This window comes from Poecile atricapillus, chromosome Z (genome assembly GCF_030490865.1).
Source record: "Poecile atricapillus isolate bPoeAtr1 chromosome Z, bPoeAtr1.hap1, whole genome shotgun sequence".
Classification (NCBI taxonomy): domain Eukaryota; kingdom Metazoa; phylum Chordata; class Aves; order Passeriformes; family Paridae; genus Poecile; species Poecile atricapillus.
The window spans coordinates 134,845,095-134,870,224 of NC_081289.1; the positions used below are offsets into that span (position 1 = coordinate 134,845,095).

A 25,130-nucleotide genomic window follows, 5' to 3' on the forward strand; every position below is an offset into this window, starting at 1 on the left:
TCAAGATAAGAACGGGAAGAGAATCATTCCTCAACTACCATCACAGGCAGTTCAGGTAAATTAATTTATTGCTTAATAACACAAGAGTAGAGCACTAAGAATAATAATGAGAAAACAAATCTAAAAGAGAAAAAAATCCCTATTCCATTCTGTTTCTTAGGCTCAACTCCACTCTATTTATTTCTCTGTCTTCCCCCGAGCAATACAGGGGAACAGAGGAGTTTGTGGTCAGCTCACCACAGATTTTCTGTGCTGCTCCTTCTTCCTTATGCTCCCTCCCATGGAAAGGTGTCCCTCCCATAGGAGACAGTCTGCCACAAATTTCTCCTGCTCAACATTACTCTTTCCCATGGGCTGCAGTTCTTCATGAACCTCTTCAGCACCAGTCCCCACCACAGGGTGCAGTCCCTCAGGAACAGGCTGCTCCACTCTGGGCCCCTGGTGGGGTCACAAGTCCTGCCAGCAAACCTGCTCCAGTGTGGGCTGCTCTCTCCATGGGCTACAAGTCCTGCCAGCAACCTGCTCCAGCACAGGCTTCCCATGGGATCACAGCCTCCTTCAGGCATCCCCCTGCTCTGGTGTGGGCTCCTCCAGGGGCTGCAGGTGGATCTCTGCTCCCTCCTGGATCTCCAGGGGCTGCAGGGGCACAGCTGCCTCCCCATTCATCTCCTTCACTGACGTCAGTACCTGCAGAGCTGTTGCTCTCACATATTCTCATTCCTCTCTCTCTGGCTAGAGGTGCTGTGGTTTTTGTTCCCTCTTATAAATACATTTTCCCAGAGATGCGACTGCCATCACTGATCCTGGCACTCAGCCATGGCCAGCTGTGAGTCCATCCTGGATCCATCTGGCATTGGCTCTGCTGGACATGGGGAAAGTTCCTGGCAGCTGCTCACAGAGCACCCCCTGTAGCCATTCTGCTACCAAACCCTTGCCACACAAACCCAATACAACCACATTTCAGAACTACCTGGCATTATTCAAATTATCTCGGCTTGTCTGAACTTTGTTGGAAACTCTGGCAGTGACTGGTATAGGTAAAATTATTTTTTTTGTGTGTTAGCAAACACAAACATTCCTATCTGTAATAGGAATCAACCATGATAACTATGATCACCATATAATTATTATTACCATAATAATTATGATTTTAATATGTTTTTGTCAGTGTAGTCACAAACAAAATTTAAGTCTAGAATTGTTGTTATCCATATCATATTTGTGGGGCCTTTCATGGGTCTTTGAGCCTTGGGCCCTTCAGAATGCTGAGAAGGAGATACTCAGCTCAGCTGATTAGTAAGGTGTATCCCATTGAACTCAGGGGTCTCATGACGTCCAGTCTGTTACATTGTTTTCATTAAAATTATTTTTTTAGGCACTCTTCTGGACTCTGTCTAACTAGTAAGAATGTATGAACAGTATAACCTTCATGTGCCACTGCTACTGGTAGCTATAGTCCAGAAGAAATTACAACTGACTTTCTGCTGAAGAGCTGTAAAACAAAAACTTTGCAAGCCAGAACAGTTCAGAGCAGACAGCAGATGGAAGTGGGAAGCTATTTACAGTGCACAGTGATGTTACACAACAGTTTTTGGAAGAAAATGTGGAAAAGAGTCTTTCATTAACTAAAGCTGTAAGGGGAATAGGCTACATTACACAACACTAAAAACCAGCATATATTAGCCCTGTGTAGGGTTGTATTAATGCAGTAATAGTGATTTAAAATGCTCAAACAAATTGATTCAGAACTAGCTGGTTTATATGTGAATGGCAGTGATACTGACAGGTAAACAGGCCAGCAATATTTTGTGTTTCAGACAGAAGAAATCTGAATATTATTTCACAGCAACAGTGTAACCCAGGGGTGAAGCTGATGAATTTAAAAGGTGCTTTTAAAGCAGATGGTGTTTTATGACACTCAGGTCATTTGAAAGCATCACCTGACCCCATAAAAAGCATGAAGGGGATAGTGCAGCTATTGAATTAGTGTGCTTAATATCTGATTTGCTAAGCAAATACTGAACTCATTTTTAATATTTTCATTTTTTTAAAAAAGCATAGTATCCTATTTAAATAATTTTCTAATTCTTGTAAGACTGAACTCTTTTCTTTTTAAAACTTCCATATTTCTTTATCTTGTCCTTTTGATTCTTTATATAGTTTTTAACCAGAAATTTTAGCCAAAGTAGTTGAGAGACTAGGGCATTCATTCTCATGGACTTTTTAGAGATTCAGGTCCAAGTCCTTGCTTTCTTTCAAATTTGAAAATCTTTAAAAATCTGTGTTTCAGTTGATTTATCTTATCCACTAGAATATAAGTACTATGATACTATTTTTTTTTCCAGTTTGAAAGAAATCTGAATAGCTACTCTGGAATCATTTCACTCCACATCGCCAAGAAAGTTAACAGGTGTTAATATCTAATATTAATGAAAATGAAATTGTTTAATTTCTTCTGTCAGTAGTTTCACTCTTCATAAATAGTATGGTGTTAACAGTAGCAAGGATCCTGGCTGTCCAGGATTACAGATGAATATTTCTGCTGCTGTACTATGTTCAGCATTTTTCTCTCTGGTTCATTTAATGTATAATAACTCTTCCAAAAGGAATAGTTCAAACAGGCTAAGTTGAGATACAGAAGTTGAGGGTTGTCCATAACTCAGTACTAATGGCATTGGATAGGTTTTGAGAGGTATCAGAGGGTCCCTGGACTTTTTAATCTACTCATGCCTATTGCTGGAGGCCAAAAGGCAGGTGCTGTAAAGAGAGGTAAACAAAGAGTGAACATACCTAATTAGCTGTTTGTCACTTAAATTCTGCAGTGCTTTCTGTGACAGGCAAGGAGTACTGTAAGGAGGAAAATATACTGAATTTAGGAGGGACAGGTTGTTTTGCTGCTGTATTCTAGAAAATTAACTGTAATGGACTGTTCAAATCTCAAGAAGAGCTGTATTCCTGTATAAGGTTGTTAGGGGTGAGATAAACTAGAGATGGGGCCCAGAGATGCATTAAAATCATAGCATACTATGAAAGTAGGACAAGTATTATTGTGAACATTTGGGAGGAACAGGGAAGAAAATACAAAAAATGTATTTTTTTAAGTTAACGTCAAGTGAGTTTGAGAAATTGCCACAAAGGAAAGCAGTCCAGAAAGCCTGGAACATAGAAATGGACATGGCTTGGAGGTTTTCATGCCTGATAAAAATTGAGTAGTTAAAGTCTGAAGGATGGAAGCAACAAGGCACCACCAGAAGGGCTTTTTGGAAGATTGCTGATGCATAATGAGGAGGGTCTTCATTTTTCTTTTTGTGAAATGAAGAGACAGTACAAAAGTATTTTGTCAAGGCAATACAGAACTGTTGAAGGCAAAACTTTGATGAAACAACTTACCTAGATTGTTTTCAAAGAAGCAGGATCAGGATATTCCAGACTCACATTCAAGTGTTCATATATGATATAGAAGATTATCTAAGGTATCATCAGAGCAGTTTTTCTTATAAAAAGGTGGAGACAATTATTTTAGCAAAGCCAGGAGCTCTGTAGTTGAGGAAAAGAAGACTTGCATTCGGGTTCTTGATCTGAATCAAGAAACAGAAGGTCTTGAGCCTGTATTTCCAATAATCTACTATTATTCTGTTTGAATACTTGGGAAAATGTACTTTCCTAAATTAAACAGACTTGTAATGGTCTTTGTTTTCCTTCTTCAAAGCTGAATTTATAAAAGTGCAGAAAAGATAAAAGAGCAGAAATCTCTGCTTCAAGCTGCAGCCCTGCCAAAGAATCTCGCTTCTCTACATCTGTTAACAGCTGTTCCTCCCACATCAGAAATCAGGTTTGAGTCCCATTCTACAGTATCACAAAATACAACTGAGTGGTCTAGCTTTTCAAAGTCTTGAAACATGGTCCTTTACAGCATGCAAACTGACAGATCAGTGTACACCAAAATGCATCATTCACTGTCACAGAATCACAGAATCAATTAGGCTGGAAAAGACTTCTGAGATCATCAAGTCCGTAACAGGGCATCCTGCCCCACAAAAGTTTATCTCATGTTTGTTATCTGGTCAGATAGCTCAAACGGAACAAGCTGTCTTGTAGCGAGGTATTCTGGCACCATGGGGTTAACAGTGATTTGGTACCTCCCAAATGCCAATAGAGAGAGATCTGGAAGATATGTTGGATTTCTGACAGACACCTCACTTTACAAACTGTAAAAGCTACACCAAAACTTTCACAAAGCAGAAATATTCTACACATTCCCTAGAAATGTGTGGAGTTTCTCACCTGAGCAGGGATGATGGCTTTGTGGTTACTCCTCTGGAGGCTGAGTGAAGAAATCTGTACATTATTGACATTTTGGTGGTAAGTCACATTTGGCCCCTAACCAATACTGTTTCTTTTTCTACCTTTAATATAAATGCAGCCTTAATGTTGTGTACTCTTCTATGTTGTGCTGTAATCTATGAGTAGTTCTTTCCAGTTTTATACTTTGCAGTAAATAACTGATTAAGATCTTTTGTCTGTTATCTATGGGCTGTTTAATAGATAATTTATTTTATAAATAGACCTGACTTACCACCCCTAGAACTTGTGTGCCAGAGTGATTTCTTAAATTTAAGCAGTTGCCAGAAATCTGAGGCTAAGGCAGGGCATGTCTGAAGTTCTCTCTCATCCTGTGACAGAGTCCAACCTATGACCCAACACCACAGTGTCACCCAGACCTTGGCACTCAGTGCCACATTTGGTCTTTCCTTAAATACCTGCAGGGGCGGTGGGTGGCACCACCACGTTCCTGGGCAGTCCATTCTAATATCTAATCACATTTCTGTGAAGGATTGCTTTGTTTAGGATTCAACCTAAACCTCATCTGGAACAACTTTAGACTATGTCCTGTTGGTCTGTTGCCAGTTGCCTGGTTGAAGATGCCAACCCCCACCTGGATACACCCTGCTTTCAGGGAGCTATAGAGAGTGATAAGGTGTCCTCTGGGCCTCGTCTTCTCCAGGCTGAATGCCCCCAGCTCCCAGCTGACTTTGATAGGACTTGTGCTCTACACCGTTCCCCAGCTCTATTGCCCTTCTCTGTCACTGCTGAGAAGATCCTGGAAGCAAAGGAATGGTGAACACCTGCTTGCTGTTTCCTGACTCATGTAAAAATTAATTTACAAGTTCAGGCTAGAACTCTAGAATTATCCAGAAGGAGGCAGAAAGTAGCTCTTTTTCCTCCCTTTTCCTGTCCCTGCAGTTCAGGCTCAGCTAAGCAGCTGTATTGGTGTTCATCCTTGTGTTGTAGAATTAAACCCCTAGCATTTGGAAGAGAGGTCACTGTAACCTACACTCCTTGTGTAAACAATGCCTGAGTTGAAGACTGTTACCCTGCTGTTGCTGGGAGCTGCTGCCTTGGTTCTGACTGCTGACAGCAGATAGTGCTTAACACAAACATGAGATTTTCACTTTCTATACATGATGAATCACAACTTTATGTGGACTATGCATCCAAATACAGGAAGTCTAGAGTGTATGGTCTAGATTCTACAAACAGAAGATAATATTTACTGTGTCTGTAGGACTTTGTGCCCCCAGATAATTTTTTTCCACCTGACCTTAAAACTTTCTTTTTCTGACTATGGAAAGACCAGTAACCCCAGCTTAAGAATCAGTACCATTTTTTCTTTCTTTTCCAGCTTTGGTCTCGTTATCCCATTTTATGGGTATCTTTACTGCTACTTGGGAAAAGTTGCTCTTTATGTCTTTAGCTGATTTTAATCCTCCCTGCATAATCTATGATTCCTTCAAATAACATTTAATTTTTCACACAATTACAGGAGTGTGTGGCTATTTTCTGTGACTCAGATAGCTGAGCCAAAGGTCAGACAGGTTTAGAAGCTCTTTGGTTTTGTGATGATTTTAGAACTCTTGCGTAGAAAATCCATGGAAGTCTGGTTATGTCATCACAGTTATACTAGGATTTGCAGCATCAATTGTTTTCATTCAAAGAGGCGCAAGAGATTATTGTTGCAGGTAATAAACAATAGTCATGTGTACCTGAAAAAATGTCTTCACTGTATTTCCACTCTTGTTTCGCTCTTCAGCTAACTGTTGTCAAGACACTGCTGCTTACTAGGTTCAACATAGTCAGTGACTACGTAGGGACAGCCTTAATGGATATAAACAATCCATTATCTATTTGAACAGACATATTTTAATAGTAGTTTGATAGCAGGCAGTAAAAACCTGGTTTTTCATTGGTTTTGTCATTTTACCTTTTAGCCACATTCTTGTAGCCAAACCAAAACTTCACAGGGGTTATCCTTAGTGTTTGCCTGAAACAAAATGCTTTAAACAGATTGAGTTTAAGTGTTAGTTCATAAGAGTTCAAACCATTTCCACTTCCTCCCTTATTCTTTGACTGGTATTCATCTGATTTGCTCAAGGAGATAAAAAACCAACAAAAATAACAAGCTCTACAGAAAGAAAAGTGATTAGCTTTAGTTCTTGAACTGATTTGTTGCAGATTTATGGGAGTACTGGAAATGATGCTGAGAAGTAAAAATACCTGGAGTTTATCAATCAGGACTGCTGAAATTAGTCAAAGAGCTGTCCTGTATAAACTGACTTAACTGTTCAACATCACCAAAAAAAGAAAATCACCCCCTACTACAAGATGGTGACTTTTTTTCCCATGGGTTATTTATTTATTTCTCATCTGTTATTTATGAGTAGGCTGAAGCTTATTCTAACAATCACTAACAGTCAGTAGGGAGAAGTTTCTTTTGAAGGTGGATGTGCATTAGATGTGCTGACCCCCTGCTGTTTTAGAGCTGGAGTAATTCTGCATGTTGAAATCCTGTGCTCTGTTTTGGTTTATAACTCATAACATGCTTTAGGTGTTTTTCTCCGTTCTAATTCAAATAATGAAAAAGTTAATATTATATTGAGTTTTATGAGAATAGCTTCAGACTGGTACAACTAGAATGATTACCTCTCCTTTGCTCAAAATATCTGATCTCTTTCCTAGCTAATAACCTCAATCCTATTCTGCTGCCAGAATGAAAGTAGCACCTATATTATTTAATCAGCCTCTTGAATGTGAAGCAGTCAGTGTCCAATGACTGATGACTGGCAGCTCATTAACTACCCTATTAGCTGCCTCATGGGAAAAATTAAAAAATATTAAATCAACAAATTAAGGACTTTGTAGCTATTTATTAATTTCTTTATTTCAGCTGCATAATTTTAATGAGTTAGGTACTTTTCTATGCAGTTCACATCCTCCTGCTATTGGCACTAGAGTGGGTTAAGCTGCAGCAAGAAACACTTTAGTAAATCAGTGTCATGGTAAGAACAGTTTCATCAGGTTTGATAAATCACTGGTGGATTAAAAACTGCCTGTGGTCTCCTCGGTTCTGCTGCTTTCCCCCTGAGAAGCCTGCCATATTTATCTTGGTGGGAGGCTCTTTCCAAGCACCCTGGGAGCCAGGCTCTGGCACCCTGGCTGGCAGGCCGGGCTGCTGATCTGGCAGCGCAGTCCTGCTCAGCTGCAGAGCAGTGTAAGGGTTAGTCCTGGCTTTGGTAGGGGGCCGAAAGCTCACGTGAACATTTCCCAGTGTCCGGGACAAAACCACAGTGCAGGGCAGCAGCCGCTGGCCTGCCAAGCGCTGTGTTCCGCGTGGGGCGGATGACGCGCGCACCCCTCTGCGCCTTTTGTTTCCCTGTTGCCTTGGTCCCCAGCTGCACTGAAGGGATTTGCCTCAAGAAGTTGGTCATGATTTTGTTTTGGTTTTGTTTTGTTTCTTTTTCTTCAGAGACTCTGTTAATGCAAACATTCTGGAGCGTTTTACAAAGCAGATATCTTACCCTGTAATGCATCAACTGAAATCAAGTGGCATGACTTGCACTGAAGCTCTCCTCCATGTTGCCTAAAACAGAAGGCCAGAGTTAAAAATACACAGACTGTGTTTCTCTGTGTTAATTTTACAGTCAAGCAGAGGATGTATTTGTGTAGCTAGTTGAAGAGTGCCACAAGCAAGGTACATGACACAGTAAACCACCATGCCAGCAAAAAATGAAGATTGCAGGTGCAGGGAAAGGGCAGTTTGTTCAGAAGTCCAGTCAAAGCTGAACATAGAGATCCCCTGGAGAGATTTGGAAATACTACTGATATACAAGTATGCTTTCTGCTAGAAAGCTATTAACTTACTTAATCTTAAATCTCTCAAGCTTAAAAGTAGCCTGACACTTTTACAACTGACCAGAATTCAGAAATAAATTTTATGAGAAGAATATATGTTTAAACAACTGCATTGTTCTTTGAAAAATGATATATCATGGTGAATCTTACAGGCTAGCTCTGAGGGCTGATCTTGTTCTAGTTACAGAGAAAACTAAAATGAAAAATCATTCTATCCTGAAGATTTTTAGGTGTTCTTAGAATTTCCCACTGGATATTTTCATAAGAAATAACTGGTTTTCTTTTTAATTTAAGTATATTTAAGACTTTTTGAGTAGAAAAAATAGCTTTTCACAAACTTTTAAGAGGGCTCAGTACCAGAAAAATTTCGTCTTGTCCATGTTCATGCGTGGTTTCAAATACACATTGTTGTTTCTGTCTTGCATTCTGTAATCCTCTCAGCTCCCACAAAAATTGGACATGATCTAGCAGGCAGAAGCATTAGATGTAGGTGTAATTCTTTTGAGTTCAGTGTAAGAACACAGACAAGCCAACTCTTTTGGCAGAATCAGGCTTTGCTGGATCAGAATAAGTTACAGGATCTAATGCAGAATAGCTGAAATTTAGAATACATCAGTGGTTTCTTAATTTGATTTGTTAAGCCATAAGAAATCCAAATTGAAAAAGAATACTAAAGCTCTTCTTAAGATATAGGGACCACTTTAAATCTCAAAGCATGATCTGTTTGTAGCAGTTCTTGAAGTTTTGAGTTACGTTAATAATGTTAATTTCAGAAAAATCACACATTAAATCTCCAGAGACTATAGGGTTTCTTAGAGGTGTTCTCAAAAGATCTCTGAAGGGAGCAATATACACTGCATTTGCTTCTGCCTGGTTAAATCTTGAAGATGAAAGAGGAAACAAAAACACATGGAGTTAATGGGCCAACAATTGTCATGAAGGTATATGGAGATGGGAAGGACATAATCATATGTGGTAGTTTGGGTCACACCGTGGCTTAGAGCTCTTTGTACAGGACATAAAGCCTGGTTAGGTACAAACCAGTAGGTAGCAAGTGGTGAGTAATGAAAGCAGTGTTGACAGAGAGGAGACTATCCCTGACTCAGAAGTGCTGAGACAAGGAGCAGCTTCCAGGATAGAACACCCTTTCAGTGCTGAGCATGATTCTCCCCCCAGATGAGTTATCAGGGATGAGCATGATTCTCCCTGAGATGAGTTATCAGGGATGACGACAAGGACTGTCTTGTAGGCATCCATAGGGAGAAGCAGGACATGGGCTGACAACTGACATGACATATTCTTTGTGCCCGCTGACAGGGGGAAAGCCTCGACACTGCACTTCAGCCAGGAGATTTGGAGTCAAGGAAGGTTTCTGAAATCACTGGAGACTGCCTGAGAACAGACCGTGGTAAAATCAGTTACTTCTGCCCTTTCTCTGGATGAAACTGATTATCTTGAGTTACTTTATTAAGTGCATGAAATGTGTTAGCCTCAAATGTGCAAATGGTACTGCATGTTCTGATTTTTTCCTTCTGTCCTTGAACTCTGTGACTGCCAATAACTTGGGATTTGCTCTCATAATAAGAACTAGAGTATGTGGAGTTGTTGGATAAAGCCCTACTGTGAGTAGCCCATCAGAAGCTTAAGCTGTGGGCAAACTACTACTGACATAAAATTCATATTAGCCTAGAGTTACAAAATATTTCTGTATCATGCTATTACCAAATATTTATATAATCTTAGAACTGTGTTTTAAATGCAGCATTTTCCCAAGAAAATTAATTTCCAATGTTTAAAGTTAAACTGTAAGACAGGTACATTATTTAAGTACTGGAATAAACAACCTAGACAGTAGTAGGTGTCCACTCTGTTTTGTGTTTAATGAAAAGAAACACAGAGTTGAAAGGAAATAATTAAGTGGAAACTTTTGCAAAAGCACTTCAGACTTTGTTAAGAAGCAGATTTAGGATCAAGTCCACTTAAAAATTATTTGTAACTAAATTTTATTCAATATAGTAAAACTCCCTGTGGCTTTGAACTGGCTCTATTATTTTGCTATTTTATTGTTTGTTTTTTTTCTTTCGCATAAGCACACTACTAAATCTACTATGTAGGCAATTTCTTTTTAAGTTTTTTCCTCACAATTATGTAATTAAATTAAATAAGCAAAGCCTGAAAGGCCATCTGAACACTTTGTATTTCTTTGTTAAGTAGTATCACCAGCCAAGAAGCTATTTTTTTACAATAATCTGTTCTCAAAAAATCAGTGTGTTTTTGCTTGGCATTTTCATTTTCATGTAAATGTGTAAAATTTTGTGCTTTTTGTGAGAATTTTTTTCCTTGAATGGAAGAAACAAACCTGAGTATATAACTTGAAACTACATGTGAAAAATCAGTTATTTCATTTTTTTAAAAAAAACACCAAATATTTGCTTTTAAAATTGAAGAAGATTTTTTGACAGAGCTGAAAGGATGAATTGATAAACATCTGGGCTAAAGCCAGCTTTTGTAAGACAATGCCAGATCTGAGTGTTTTAGCCACAGTGACAGAAATCCAGGCTGCTAATACAAAATATATTGCCTACAGATCTTAGGACGGTGACGCAAGCTGCTAACACACAGCAACACACTGAGTTGGGTTTCAACATTGTTTTTCATTTCATAAACTCATGCAGATTTCAGTAGATGTTTACATTTTCTCCAACATTGGTTTGCACAGTTATAAATCAGCTGGAGTTTGTGGTTTTCAAGGTTTTTGCAAAGAGTTCTTTCCACAGATGATTTGGTGAGCTCCCAAGTCATCTGCTAATGTTGGGTAATGGGGAATCTCCATCACATAATTGTGTGGAAGTGATATAAAGAAACAGGGCATGTAATGATAAAATCTGTTCTCAGATATTAAAAAATCACTCAAGTATATTGTGTATATAAAATCTATATTGAAGGAGAGGTTGGAAGAAATTTATGCAGATAGCTTTTTACTGGCTAGAGTAATTTAGAATGTATGGGGGAACTTCAAAACAGCTCTGGGCAGAATGAAATGTTGAAGCCATTAGAGCTAGGCTGACTGATACCTATCTATGTACAAGTACAGTAAATCTTATCCAACTTCAGTAAAATACCTTTTTTTTACAGGTAGGAAACTACAAGACTGAGGAGTGGGTTTTAGAAAATAATTTGTAGGACTGTACCTCAGTGCATACTAACACTAGCAGTGAAAGGAAAGCTCTTATGTAGGAGAGGGTTGGCTCTGAAATTCTTCAGGATGAGTGTTGAATCTGAATCTTTAATACTTGTTTAAATCAATGACTGAGATTGGACTAATAACAAAAATTACTGTTTCAGCCAGCAGCTCATTAGTTGGAAACACAGATAAATTAGTTTGACAAGTACAAGTCTAGGAGTGTTGGCCTGCTGTAGCTGAACTACTTCTAGTGGAATTAGAGGAGTGTTAATGATGTTATTCAAGGTTCTAGTGAAGATGTCAAAGTAATTTGTGAAGTTCTACTCTTTTCATTCAAAGAACATGGATTAAAATTTGATGAGGTACAAAGAAAGCTCTTATTCTTACTACTCTAGTAGCTTACAAGGAGATATCACAAAAATAATCTTTCTAGCCTAGCAAAAAAATACAAGAAGTAATAAGATCATAGCATGGTTGGTGTGGGAAAGGACCTTTTAAGATCACCAAGCTCCACTCCTCTGTACCATGGCAGGGATATCAGAGCCCCATCCATCTAATTGTCTAATTGTCTGCCATCTGTGAAGGGGCTTTTGTATCTCTCAATAGCATGTTGTAGAGTGCAGAAATAATGCCAGGTGGAGGCTGAAACATTAAGGACAGAAAAGAAATTAAAATGTAATACTCTGTCCTGGACCATAAATAAGCAGATGTAAAACAGAGAATAAACTTTAACAGGGAATTGGAAGATTATTCTTCTCCCTTAAAGCAGTTAAAGATCAGATCAGTTTCCAATAACAACAGTCAGAGCCAAAGAGGTTGCTACTTTAAAAATAATCTTGAGTAGCTAATTAAGAGGCTTATGCAGTATGATTATTCATAATAGCAGGTGATTTGGCTGATTTGGTTTTGTCCAGCAACTGCTCCCAATTGTTGTCTCTGTGAGGGTGGATCTATAGAGTATTCTGTGGATGACAAATCACAGACATTACAGATATACATTAATTCAAAAAATATTTTTTTAATGACTGAACTGTGATGCCAGTGTCAGCTCTTTGGAATTGTGTGGTTCAGCTGTTATTTTGGTTGCCTTTCACATACTTTCATTGCAGGTCTAGGCAGAGCTGATTTTTGTATGCAGGAGTATTAGGTTTTCTCACTTCAGAGCCTTTGACGTATCAGGGAAGAATATGAAAGGCTGAACTATGGCTTTGCGAAGCTAAGGTGCTGCCTGTTGTGAGAAGAAAATACTTTATAGCAGCTGGGGAGGTTGTGATGCCCTCAAGCATTGCCTACTGCTACAGTGGCTGGGCAGCACCTGCAGGACAGGTTTGGCCAGTGTTCCTGATGCTTTCTTGACTGCATTTACCAATGTGTGCAAATGAGGGGGATTTCCTTGGGATATAAAAAAGAGAGGAAAGGGGAAAGGCACAGGGGAATAATCACACCATTCAAATGCCTCTTCTTAGTTAGTCACTGTCACCCATGTTAGTGATAACTGTAACTGAGTTTCTAAAGCACTGTTTTGTCCACCTCTTGCTCAGGTCAGTACAGGTTACCACGCTGATAAGTGGGGAAATTGTCTTGAACTTGCACTTTCCTTTCTATGCACTATTGTTTTCCTGCCATGTGTTAACCCCTGCTAAATGTTTTTGGAGCTTTACTTAGAGAATGTGCCTGTCTAACTCCCAAAATAGAGGGTTATGAAGAAGAAATGGTATATATGTTTCTATAGCCCAGATCTGTACAATGGAGATAGGCCTTTCACATCATTCTCTTAGTTTCTTACCCCATGTTTTTTAAAATCGGGTATCCAGTAACATTCCCGACCATGTCCAAAACTCTGGAAATTTGCTATGTGCACTTAAGGGGAAGTAGTGATTACATAAACACTTCTGGGGTTTACACACTTCCCACAGAACTCTTGGATCCTTTGTGTAATGGTCTTTTCCAATAAACTGTATAGGCATTAATCATCCAACATAGCAATACCCTATAGTTTAGTGGGACAGGCAGCTGGCTTCTGCAGAGTGCCTTTTGACATTTTTTGGCATTGGCAAGTTCAGGAAGGGTTGGGTTGGGGGACTTTCCCCACAGCAGCCTTCAGAGTGCTGTGCTGTGTGTCAGTAGCTAGAAAGGTGCTGCTAACACAGCGGTGTTACCTCAGTGTTACCAAGCCCACCACCAGGCAGCCTCACATAACATCGAGGCTGTGCCTCCAACATTCCCCACCATGGGCCAGTACTCTGGGAGGGGACCAGACATTACAGCTGAACCAAGCTCAACAAGGAAATATTCTATACCATGTTGTCTGCTTAGAAATAAAACTAAGGCAAAGGAGAAGAGGACAGAACAATAATTATTGGGGCATTTATCTTCCCAAGTAACCTCTATGCATAGTGAGGACCTGCTTCCTAGAATGTAGCTGGACATAACTTTCTGATGGGAAGTAGAGAATTAGCTGTTTGTTTTCCCTTGCTTCTCTGTGTAGACTTTCCTTTTGCTTTACTAAACTACCAAAGCTAGTGGCATATTTAAGTAGGCAGTCTGGTGAGAACAAATACGTTTATGTATTCAATTCAAGAAGCTGAGCTACCTTTTCTGTACTCTCTGCTGTTTCCATTCATAAACCCTCAGAGAAATGCATGGTTTGAATTTAGGGTGATCAGGTGTGCAACTGGCAGGGTTTGACACTGTGACTGAGTGCAGCTAGCAAATGCTTCTGTAAAAGGGGGGGTCCTGTTTGCCCACTCCTCCCTCCACTTCTTTCCTCCTACCTACCTGTCAGCACTACCACTTTTGCACCATCTTTGGTGTACCCCTTTGGAAGCTGATTTAACTTCCTAAAGTCAGCCTGACTGAAGGCCTTTGTCAGCGTGGATCTCAGCTGGCACATGGAGAAGTGGGAGCTCATGTCCAGGAGCAAGGCTTGTGAGGGAAGTGAAACTCCCACTTCATTGATCCACTCTTCCACATTGTTGAGCTGTAGTATCAAACACAAAATATGCTGCCCAGCAAGGAACTAGATGGAGACAAAAGCTTATTGTGGTGTCACAGATGTGTATGTTCATAATTTGTGTCAGGACACAGCCCACAGTGCCCAAATAAGCCTAGTGACAGTAGCAGGTTCAGCCATGAATCCATAGCCAATGAGGCATGTCAGAGATCAAGCCCAGAGCTCAGGTTGAGGGGTCAGGGTCCAGATTAGTGAGGCACCTGGCTCAGCACAGGCATGACTGCAGCACACCTCAGGTGGGGCCAGAATGAGGCTTCAGTTTTTAAGCCACTGCAGAGAGAAATAGGAGAGCCCACCCTTGGACACTTCTCAGCAGACCTTTGTGGAAGGGCTGTTCTCAAAGCTGGGCTCTTACCCCATTACTGAAACTGAGCCTGAGCTCAGGCACCCAATATCCCAGCTAGGGGGAAGGTAGAAAGGGAGTGCTCAGAGCTCTGAAAGCTTTCAGAGAACATGTATTAGCTCAGAGATAGAACTGTGTTGTAGTAAGAGAAGTGTTGATGGGTCAGGGGACAGAGTCTGCAGTACATTTTATCCTCCAGTGCGTACAGTGTCTGACTTTTCTATTCTCCATAGTGCAGAGAAGCAAATAGAACTTCGCTTTAACTCTAGTTAAACTCCAGTAACTCTAAACAATGTGTGCTTTCTCCAGAAACAAGAGGATGGTGTGTTTGGAGGAAAATAGTCACCTACAGTTGAATTTACCCACAGCATCTTTTATGGCAGCTCCTTCCACACACAGTGAATAGAAAGTTCCCATAGACAAGCTGTGCTGTGCATTCACAGCAGGCAGTCTTGTTCTCTGCTGTGCATCAGCCAAGAGTGAGAAAGCTAGACCATAGGATCCAGGATCTCCCTTTCATATATTAATTAACCAGCCATAAACAAACACCACAGTATTTATGGGAGTTCATAAGGGACTGTGGTTCTCCTTCAGATTCATAAAGCCTTTTAAAAAACCCATAAGTATAAAACAAGAGAAAACTGTTATAACCCTCTCCCACAAAGAAGAGTAACCCAGGTTCTTGTTAATAGATCCCTTGGGGCAGATTAGAGTGAATGACGGGTATTTGTAAATTTATACATGTAGGGTTTATTTTAGATCTATTTGGTTGCAATTGAAAGTAGGGGTGTAGCCTTTTGGTTATTATTACCTATAGAAATATGATAATGTAAAAGCATAAAAATATCACTTAAGAAACATATATGGAGAAGAAAGAAAAAAGAAAAAAAAGAAAATAAGAAAGAAAAGAAAAGAAAAGAAAAGAAAAGAAAAGAAAAGAAAAGAAAAGAAAAGAAAAGAAAAGAAAAGAAAAGAAAAGAAAAGAAAAGAAAAGAAAAGAAAAGAAAAGAAAAGAAAAGAAAAGAAAAGAAAAGAAAAGAAAAGAAAAGAAAAGAAAAGAAAAGAAAAGAAAAGAAAAGAAAAGAAAAGAAAAGAAAAGAAAAGAAAAGAAAAGAAAAGAAAAAAAAGAACTCACAACCTGAAGGCATTGTGGTGAGTCTTGGTTGTTGGAATTTCCATATCTGTTGGTCACAATTTCATCAAAGTGATGATTGCAGACTGGATTTGTTGGGTGGTGGGAGTAATCCCTAGAAAAATCCACAGAACACACAATCTACTGGGTTTATATTGGCTTAGGTTCTGGTGAGAATACACTGGATGTAATGCTATGGATCATGGGACACTCTGGGAGTCTTTGACACCTTCTAAGGTATCACAGTGCCTGTGATGTCTGCCCAGTTGAGTCCATCATGGCTCATCAACAGAGACCAATGCCTTCAGGCTGCAGTGTCCAGCACTTCCTGGCACACTTCCTGGCAGGGGAGTTATCACAGTTGAGTTCCCTTGAGTAAAGACAAAGAGACAGGGCTCACCTCAGGAGTTTGCCTTTCTGTGTCTCATTCAACACCCAGCTGTCGCCTGAGGTGGGCTGTGCTGCCCTCTGCACCGGGCTGGTTACTTTGCACATCAGCAGCCATCAGAATCCCAGTGTCACTTCCAGTATCACTTGTGGACACATTCTTCTCCTCCGACCTGGGCTGATTGGACAATAGTATACCCCCTTTACATTATTTCAAGTCCAAATTCCAATTAGGATGTATTTGGGGAAGGGTGGGCTTCAGTAGTTGCAGATGAACAGCTCCTTCTTTGCAGCTTGCAATAGTGGGCAAAAGTCCTTCAATGATTTTAACAATGTTTAAGCTATTAAGCATTTCAACCTCTCACAAACACATAGGTTTGAAAAATTCTGTTTCTCTCTTTCACTCAATTAGTATATATATGACTATGACATGCTTAATGAATGATGAATAATTCATAATGATATTTAAAGAAAAATGTGATCTAAAACCAGCTTACATTTTAAATGTTCTGGCCTTTCAAAAGAATGTACTTGTCATCATAACATAGTGAAATTATTCTCTTAAATAAATTGAAATAATATACATGGTCTTTAGAAATGTCTTTGGGTGATCAGAGCTCTGTTGACTTAATTTTTACAGAAGATTTTGTAATATTTATTCTGCTTTAACATATTAAAACTGTGTTTGGTCCACATTAAAAAGTTTTAAAAGTTTTAAAATCCCACTATTGTCACTTAGTAAATAATTATGCAGCTCTGCATTAGCAGTCTTGACCTAGTCTTAGAGAATATCCCTGATGTAATTCTTCCTTCATGCTGCCTGTCATCCTGAGTCAGTAAGATTGAATCCAGAACAATGTTCTGTTCTAGTATCCTGCAAGCCAGCCAAGGCTAGATAGTGATGGGAGAACAAAAAGGTCATACTTGAGTCATTCTTTTCAGTCTACATGTATAGGTTGATCAATCCTTTTTCACTGCAATCAAAAAATACCTAATTTTTCTGCTACACAGGAATAAAATCAAAATATGTCTCTAAGGAAGATATATTTTGGATATTATATAATTTTTTTTGAGTTTATAAGCTATGTGTCTTGTATTAAATCTTATTTAATAAGTAACACATGAATGTACGTAGTTCAAAAGAATTCCCTTCTCTACTCAGATCCAGTTTAAAATTACATCAACTGCTAGAGGTAGAGCAGTGAGACTATATTGGTAGTGGCTGCTTTAAGTCTATCAGACATTATAAGTGAAATTTAAAACAGACCCACATTTTTGCAATGCTTCTAAGGATGAAAGTATACTTATTTCTTCAAATTCACTGTCCCTGTGCATGAGATTTGAATATATGGGCAAAGGTAACTTTTCGTAGTCTGGATTTTGTAAGATTCCTGCAAGACTTAATTTTAGAGGAGCTCCTGAATGTGGTGAAGATGTCTGCCTTCAGTTCCATAGGAATACCTCTGATTACTGGTATACTAATCTCTAAGTGGTTTTTTTCTGCAATTTTCTCTTTGTTCCTCTTCCCCTTCATGTAAGTAAGTATCAAAGGGTTTTGATCATCATCTCCCATTGTCTAAGTCAACTCACCCCATTCTACAATGATGAAATAACTTCCCACTTTGAAGTACAAAGACTTTGATTTTGTTTTTGTCAGTTAGGGTCAAAGCATCTTTCATAATTTTTAAATATCCTTTCTAAACCAATTGCAAATACCTGTTGATTGCTGCCTCTAAATTGTTCCTCTAAATTTACAATCAGATTTGACATGACCTTACTATGGTCAAAAATCATACCACCATTTTTTTTTGCCTGAGTCATGAGCAAGTGTTCCAGCCACACCACCCAGGTTGCAAAAGGCAAAGGCAGGGGCAGGGAGAATGAAGAAACAGCTGCCATAGGAGAAGATCAGGTTCAAGGACATGTAAGGAACCTGAGGGCGAACAGGTCCACGGGCCCTGATAAGATGTGTACGTGGGAACTGGCAGATGAAGTGTCTAAGCCATTAACTACCATATTTGAGAAGCACTGACAGTTCAGTAAAGTTCCCACTGATTGTAAAAAAAGAGAAACCTAACCTAAAGTGGGAGAAAAAAGCAAAGAGCCTAGAAACTACAGGTTGGCCAGTCTCACATCAGTGTCCAGCAAGATCATGGAGCTAATCCTCCTGGAAGTTGTGCTAAAGTACATGGAAGATATGGAGGGCATTTGTGACAGCCAGCAAGGCTTCAGTAAAGGCAAATCACACCTGACAAATTTGGTGGCCTTCTACAGTGGGGGTTATAATGCTGGTGGATAGAGGAAGAGTGACTGAAGTTGTGCAAAGCATTTGACAGCGCTCCCCACAACATCCTTGTGCCAGAGGTGGAGAGACGTGGATTTGAACAGGCTGGAGAGATGGGCCTGTGAGAACCTCCTGAAGTTCAACAAGAAGTTGAACGAGTGCAACAACAAGTGCCAGGTCCTGCACCTGGATTGGGGAAATGCCAAGCACAAGTACAGGCTAAGTGGAGAATGAATTGAGAGCAGCCCTGCCCAGAAGGACCTGGGGGTGCTGTGGGTGAGAGGCTGGACATGCCCTGGCCATGGCACTCACAGCCCAGAGAGCCAAACGTGTCCTGGGCTGCATCCAGAGCCCCGTGGGCAGCAGGGGAGGGAGGGGATTCTGCCTGGTAACCTGGTCTAGTGGAAGGTGTCCCTGCCCATGGCAGAGGGCTGGAACGCCATGCCTGCAGCTGTTTTCCTGTGTGTGAGTTGTTCCAGTTTTAAATTTCATTGGATCAGGAAAAGAGGGTGGTGCATAGAGGACTGCTGAACAATGATCAGAGAATAATGGAATGACTTTATGAAGACTGCATATACTTATGTGCATGAAGTGCAATTATTACAGATTGGGTTTTGTGAATTTACTGTGTGCATTCATCAAGCTTTAAAGGACCCGTGAGAAGAACAAACCTGAAGACAATCAAATGTCTTAACATCTTTCAAAAAAGCATTTGAGGGTTGTGCTTTCTCTGTAACAATGCACTTCAAAGATTCTGCCAGAATGGCACAGTTCTGTAGTCAGGTGTTGGAATTAAATAAGAAAAAAAGATCACTAAAGAATAAAAAACCTTTTTTGGATTAAGGAAAGGGGACAGTGTACTTGTCAGGCAGTGTTCTCATTGGAACAATCTCAGGTCCTGAAGAGTTATCTTAAAGAAGCTGAGGCCCTCACTTGCTCTCAGAGGATGATGGAGCTTAGACAAAGGGCATGTGTAAATGGACTTTTTAGGATGAAGCAATCCAAGAACCATTGCTTTCAGAGCCTGTAGATGCTGTCCTAGTGATTGAGAGGAAAAGCTGAAGCCATGGAAAGCCGTGGAAAGACTTAATTAAAGGAAAGAACATTTTCTTGAATTCAGTCTCCTCCTGTAGTTGAGCACACTCTTTTTGTGCACTTAATAACATCTGCAGATAGACTACATCATTTTTCACGTATTAGTAATGGAGTATTATTTTGGGAACGTGAAAGGTCCTTCTGGGCTTATTTCATGCATTCTGAATTAGCTATTCTGCCTTTTTAGAGATGTTTCTGGGTGTTCCTACTGACCCAGAAGTCAGTTGGCATCCTTTGACCGCAAGGTACTCTTTGAAGCTTTGGAGCTATTTTACCATTGGCAAGCTCAGATCCTGTAACTTTTCCTGTAGCAATCGTGCTCAAGTTCATCCACTAACTCTGCATTTCTATGATTGTTGCTGTCCTAATACCAATCCTTTTTCCATAGAGGCAACATTGCTGCCTAGGCCAGAAATTTTGTTCAGAAATATATATCTATAGTTGTTCTCTGGAGCAGTCCTGACAACACTGCATCATACTCTGGTAACTTATCAGCTACTCTGAACAGTTAGAGTTCAGCTTGTTGTATACTCCATGAAGCAGTGAGATTTACATATTTCAGGACTTCAGAGTTTTCCTGTGATGCTAGCTTATTCCCATGCAGAGATTTACAGTCAATAAATTAATGTTCTGACCATGATTCTTACTGCCTGTGCTCAGCTCTGCTCTCATATGGAATGACTCCATATTCTGATGACAGCTTCTTGCCAGTTACCTGGCTGCACTGTCAGATCATTTAAGATCTACTGATATTACCCATAAAATCAACTTGATGAAAGCCAGGGTAAAATGCTGGAAAACAGCTGAATGCTGTGCAGGGTGTGAAAGGACAGTAAAGTGCAATGGCCCTGGCTGTTTGTGTCTCCTGGTCTACATCTAAGATGTTGCCAAGCCCAGGACTAACTTTGGTTACAAAACCAGGAGTCTATGAGAAAAAGACCATGCTTAAGTTTTGCAGCACCATGACTGTTATTGCCTTGTCTTTTACCTGGTCTTGAGACTCTAAATCGGCTCTCTTCATCCCTTGGAATTTCTTTTCATCTTCCTCCTCCTACCCATATTTTCACAGCTACAGACAGAAAAGAGATAGAGCCAGACAGCTAGAACAGACTTTACTGCCTTTACATCCCAAAAGCCAGAGGATATACTGGATGTAGATGTAAAACTGTCAGCATCAGGGTTGGCCTCTGTGAGAGAAGCTCAGGGGCTGCCCTGTGCCAAACACAGCTGGCTACACAGTGGACCCACCATAGGACACCTCTGAGCCTGTCAGCCGAGCTGGTGGCACTTCTGTGAAAGCGTATCTAAGAGAGGGTAAAACATTGCATGGCAGCCTGAGGAGTAATGGGGAAAAAAAAGTGAGAAACCAGCAGTGTGAGCACCAGCATGTGAGAAGAAGGGAAGAAGTGCTCTGGGCATCAGAGCAGGCGTTCTTTTGTGTCTTGTGGGAGAGACCATGTTGGGGCAGATACAGCAGCTGGAGGAGAGACCTGCAGTGTTTCCTGAAGGAACCGTGCTGGAGCAGTCCTTGAGGGACTGCAGCCCTAGGGAAGGACCTGTGCTGGAGCTGGGGAACTCTACAGGGTAAAACACAGGAAGAAAGGATTAACAGTGATGGACTAGTGTGTGTTGGCCACAACTCCCCATTCTCCAATTTTCCCTGGTCCAACTTAGTTGGTGGGGAATAAAGGACTCCATGCATGAAGAAGTGAAGTTGATCCTGGGAAAAGAGATAGGAGGAAGAAGGTATTATTTTAGTTTTGTCTTTGTCTTCTCATCATCCAAATCTATTAAATTTAAATTAAATTTAATTTAAATTTAATTAAATTAAACTAAATCAATTTATCCATATTTAATCTATTTTGCCTGAGATGGTAATTGGTGGGTGATTTCCCTCTCTTTTTCTCAACTTACCAGTTTTTAAATTTTGCCTTCTGTCTTGGTGAAGAGGGGCATAAGAGTGGATGTCTGGTTGTTTGGCAACCAACCAAGATCATTTTTAAAAAAGGTTTCTACATTGGTTTGATTTCAGTCTTTTTATGATAAGCAAGAGGGCTTCCTTGGATTTGACAATAATGCTTAGATAGCCTTTAATTCTGTATGAGAGAAAATTCTCTGCCCAAGATGTAGTCTAATGGGCCACAGAGGGCTGTATCTGACTGAGATTTTACTCTGCTTGTGGCAGCAGGGCGCGCTTTTTTTTTTTTTTTTTTTTAAATCTTTCTTTTTTATTCTTTTTTTTCCTGATATTTTTTTCTTCTTTCCTCTTTTTCTATTGCTGCCCAGACTTTTCCTATTAGTGGGTTGTTTTTCTTTTCTGTCAAGACCAAATGAGCAGCTTCTATAATAGCTGGCAAGTCATTAGAGACCCAAGAATGACATCCATATTTCCCCTTTTCAGTCCTTACACTATGTAATCCAGTTCTACTGCCCTGCAGCTTCCTCTGCTGTTTCTAGCATAAAAAATTGGTGCTGCCCTGTTTTCTACAGGACCCTGCTGGCCTGTCTTTAATGCAGCTCGTGATTCACTGACTCAAAGGACTCCCTTTCCCAGGCAGTATGATAATAGTAGTGTTTGAGTGAAGAGTTTATGCTTGCAATGTGGAATGCCTTACAAGAAAAGATGGCATGATATGACAAGGTCCCTGGCCTCCATCTGAAATAATTCTTTGGAGAAAGCATGGGGCAAAGCTGCCAGTCCTTGTTCTAATCAGCCTCCTCCACTTGGCCAGAGCATCTCTGACAGCCTTGCATGTGTCTGCTTGCTAGCACGTGTTTTTCCACAGTGACTCAAAACACATTCAGGAAGCCTTGCAGTGGAGATTTCACTGTAAGAGCATGACTAGGCATGGTGCTAGCACTGATCAGGTGCTCAGGAACCATGGACTCAGGAGGGTGCCCCCTCCTTTGTGGCATCCTTAAGGGATGCCACAAGCTTAACAAGCCACATCCTTAAGCTCCTTCCAGAGCTACAATCTGTCTCACTGTCTTGAATCTTTGCCCTTCGTATTAGGTTACAATGAAACAGACTCTCTGCAGCTCTGCTTCTTTTCATGGTTGGATAAAGTTTATCAGATTGATCATTCCAGAGGTAAGGGGATTTTGTTCTGTGTGAGGCAAAGGATGGGTAGGAGCCGATAGGCTCAGTAGCCTTCATATGCCTTGCCAGAAGGGGGAAGGAGTATCCCAGCTGGATGGATTTAGCTGGTAATTGTACCCCACTGTTTTTGAATTACAAACCTAGATGAGTTGGTGTCTGTGGAAGATTTATTTGAAATACAGTAAAAGGATACCAGGAGCTGAGTGAATAGAAGCTTTGCCTTTGCTTCCTAGGGAGGTATTTACAGACCTTGTATTCTTCTATATCTCATTACAGTGATGAATTCATGCACAGTTATAGGCTCAAGGATATTTGACTAGAGTTCTGCCTCCCCACTCCTCTTCCAGTTGTCTCTGTACTGACATTTGTTGCACTCATTGTCTCTTTAGTTTTGCACTTTTACCCAGACCATTTATGAACTATGGGCACTGACGTCCACAGAATAGGTGGCATTTTCAAAACTTGAACCTGTCTGCAAAGGTGTCTTAAATAAAATATGACAGGTGCAGGTAGTTCAGCTGGATTCATGTTGTCTTTGTCTCCAACCCTGAAATGATGTATTGCAGCATGTTCTCTCTCCATTATACAAGAAGATGCTGTGGAAACTATAGTAAGCATTGGGCACTCAAGAGGTTTTACTGCTTGGTGCTCTCAGGGAGTGTGTTGAACGTGCAGAGACTTGCCTCTCTTCTAAATATAAGTGCCAGAAACCCTCTGGTACTTCAGATGCAGAAAAAGACTGGGCATCCTCCATTGCTTACAGAATTTCTTCTCTTGTTGGCAGTACAAAATGTTCCCTTTTTACATAATTATGAAACTCTCTAGTGTTTATACATAAGCAAAGAATTACACCCTTTTTGACAATGAGCAGCTGGCCTATCCACTCTATAGATTGTTTTACTGCTTTTCTTTCTTCTCCTATTTTCTTAAATCAAAACCTTATCCAGTCCCTCAGTAAGCTTCCATTTTAGCCTGACAGACTTAGGTCATTAATCTTCCTGCTGTGGTCTGGAAAATATCCCCAGACTCATTCCCAGATGTTTTGTTCACTTTTGTATCCAAAATGTGCACCCATTTAGATTCACTTGGTGAATCTAAAATTTTAACCCAATCATGGGTACTTTCTATTTGCAGTGACATTACAAACTGCATGTTTTCAAGATCACTTTCAAACTCGATGCATAAATAGCTTCACTAAATCATGAAATTTGCCAATTTGAATTGTTAAATTTAAATTGCTAAATTTATCCATCACCACCACTAACACCACACAAACACGTACTGGTTTCATTTTCATATTAGTTTGTGTCTCTGCAGGGAGGTTGAGAGGTAATTAGCTTGTCTTGGAGGACCAAGATTACTTTAATGAGCACTCATGTATTTGCTAAGGAGGTCCACTAGAGGAAGATCAAGCCCCCATTTTTAAATTCTCTAAAGCTTTCATTCAGAGAGTAGCTGTTTTCCTATGGGCAACACATGGTCTGCAAAAATATCTTCACACTATGATGTGGTCTGCAAACACTCACTTAGAAATCTGAAATAGAAAGTCTAATGTTTACCCATAATCTAAAAATGTATTCTTCTGGCAACTGGACTCTGAGAAACGCTGGAATCATGTTAAAGGTGAAGACTGTCTTATTTTCAAATTCTTCACTCTTATTTGTGCGGTTTATTGCTTTGATTTACTTCAGAACAATAGAAGGTATTTTAGAATGCTTTAAAATACTTCGTCTTCTCCATCACAGCATTTTTGTCTGGTTAATGGCTTTTAGTAAGCCGTATGTTCTAAGTAATGTGTAAATGATATATGACATGTAATTTCATCTTTTTAGTTGCTGTAGCAACATCGCACTAAACTATGAATTAGTCAGTAGTCCAGACCAGCAAATGTCTTACTTCTGAACAGTGGTTTACACATTATGAAGACTATTAGAAATTAATACTGCAACAGATAATTGACTACATAAGCAATTCCAGCAAAAGAATGTGCACATGAGAAAGCATTACATTGAGTGGGTTTAGAACCGAATCTGTATGCTGAGTTCCATATATAAATCTTACTAACATCCCTTGCCTTGTCTTTTCATGCATGTAGATATAGCAGTTCTATATACAAGCAATGAAAAAACCTCATCCTTCAAAGGCAGGTGAATACAGCCCAAAAGTCAGGAGTTCTTTGTGATGACTTTTGTATCTCTGTCCTATAACAGGAATACTCAATTCTATGATGTCACTGTGTTTGCCATGGGCTTTCTGTTCCTGTGTACAGTACGATGGCATGATCAGGTCTCCCTCAGGCAGAGGTGAAAGGGGAGCAGTGCAGCAGACAAATCAGTACTTCACATCTTTCAGACGAGTGAAATATTGATGCTGTGGTCACTTGCTGTTTTCCACTAGGAGAA

General features: G+C 40.0%; 1 protein-coding gene across 1 annotated transcript in view; it reads left to right on the top strand.

Annotated features, from left to right (window-relative positions):
* Positions 1 to 9,515: 9,515 nt before the first annotated feature.
* PRLR (prolactin receptor) overlaps positions 9,516 to 25,130 on the top strand; it is a 59,195-nt gene continuing 43,580 nt past the window's right edge. Inside the window, exon 1 of the mRNA XM_058826076.1 lies at positions 9,516 to 9,598. The gene's annotated coding sequence lies outside the window, so the exon portion shown is untranslated. The remainder of the gene's footprint in view (positions 9,599 to 25,130) is intronic.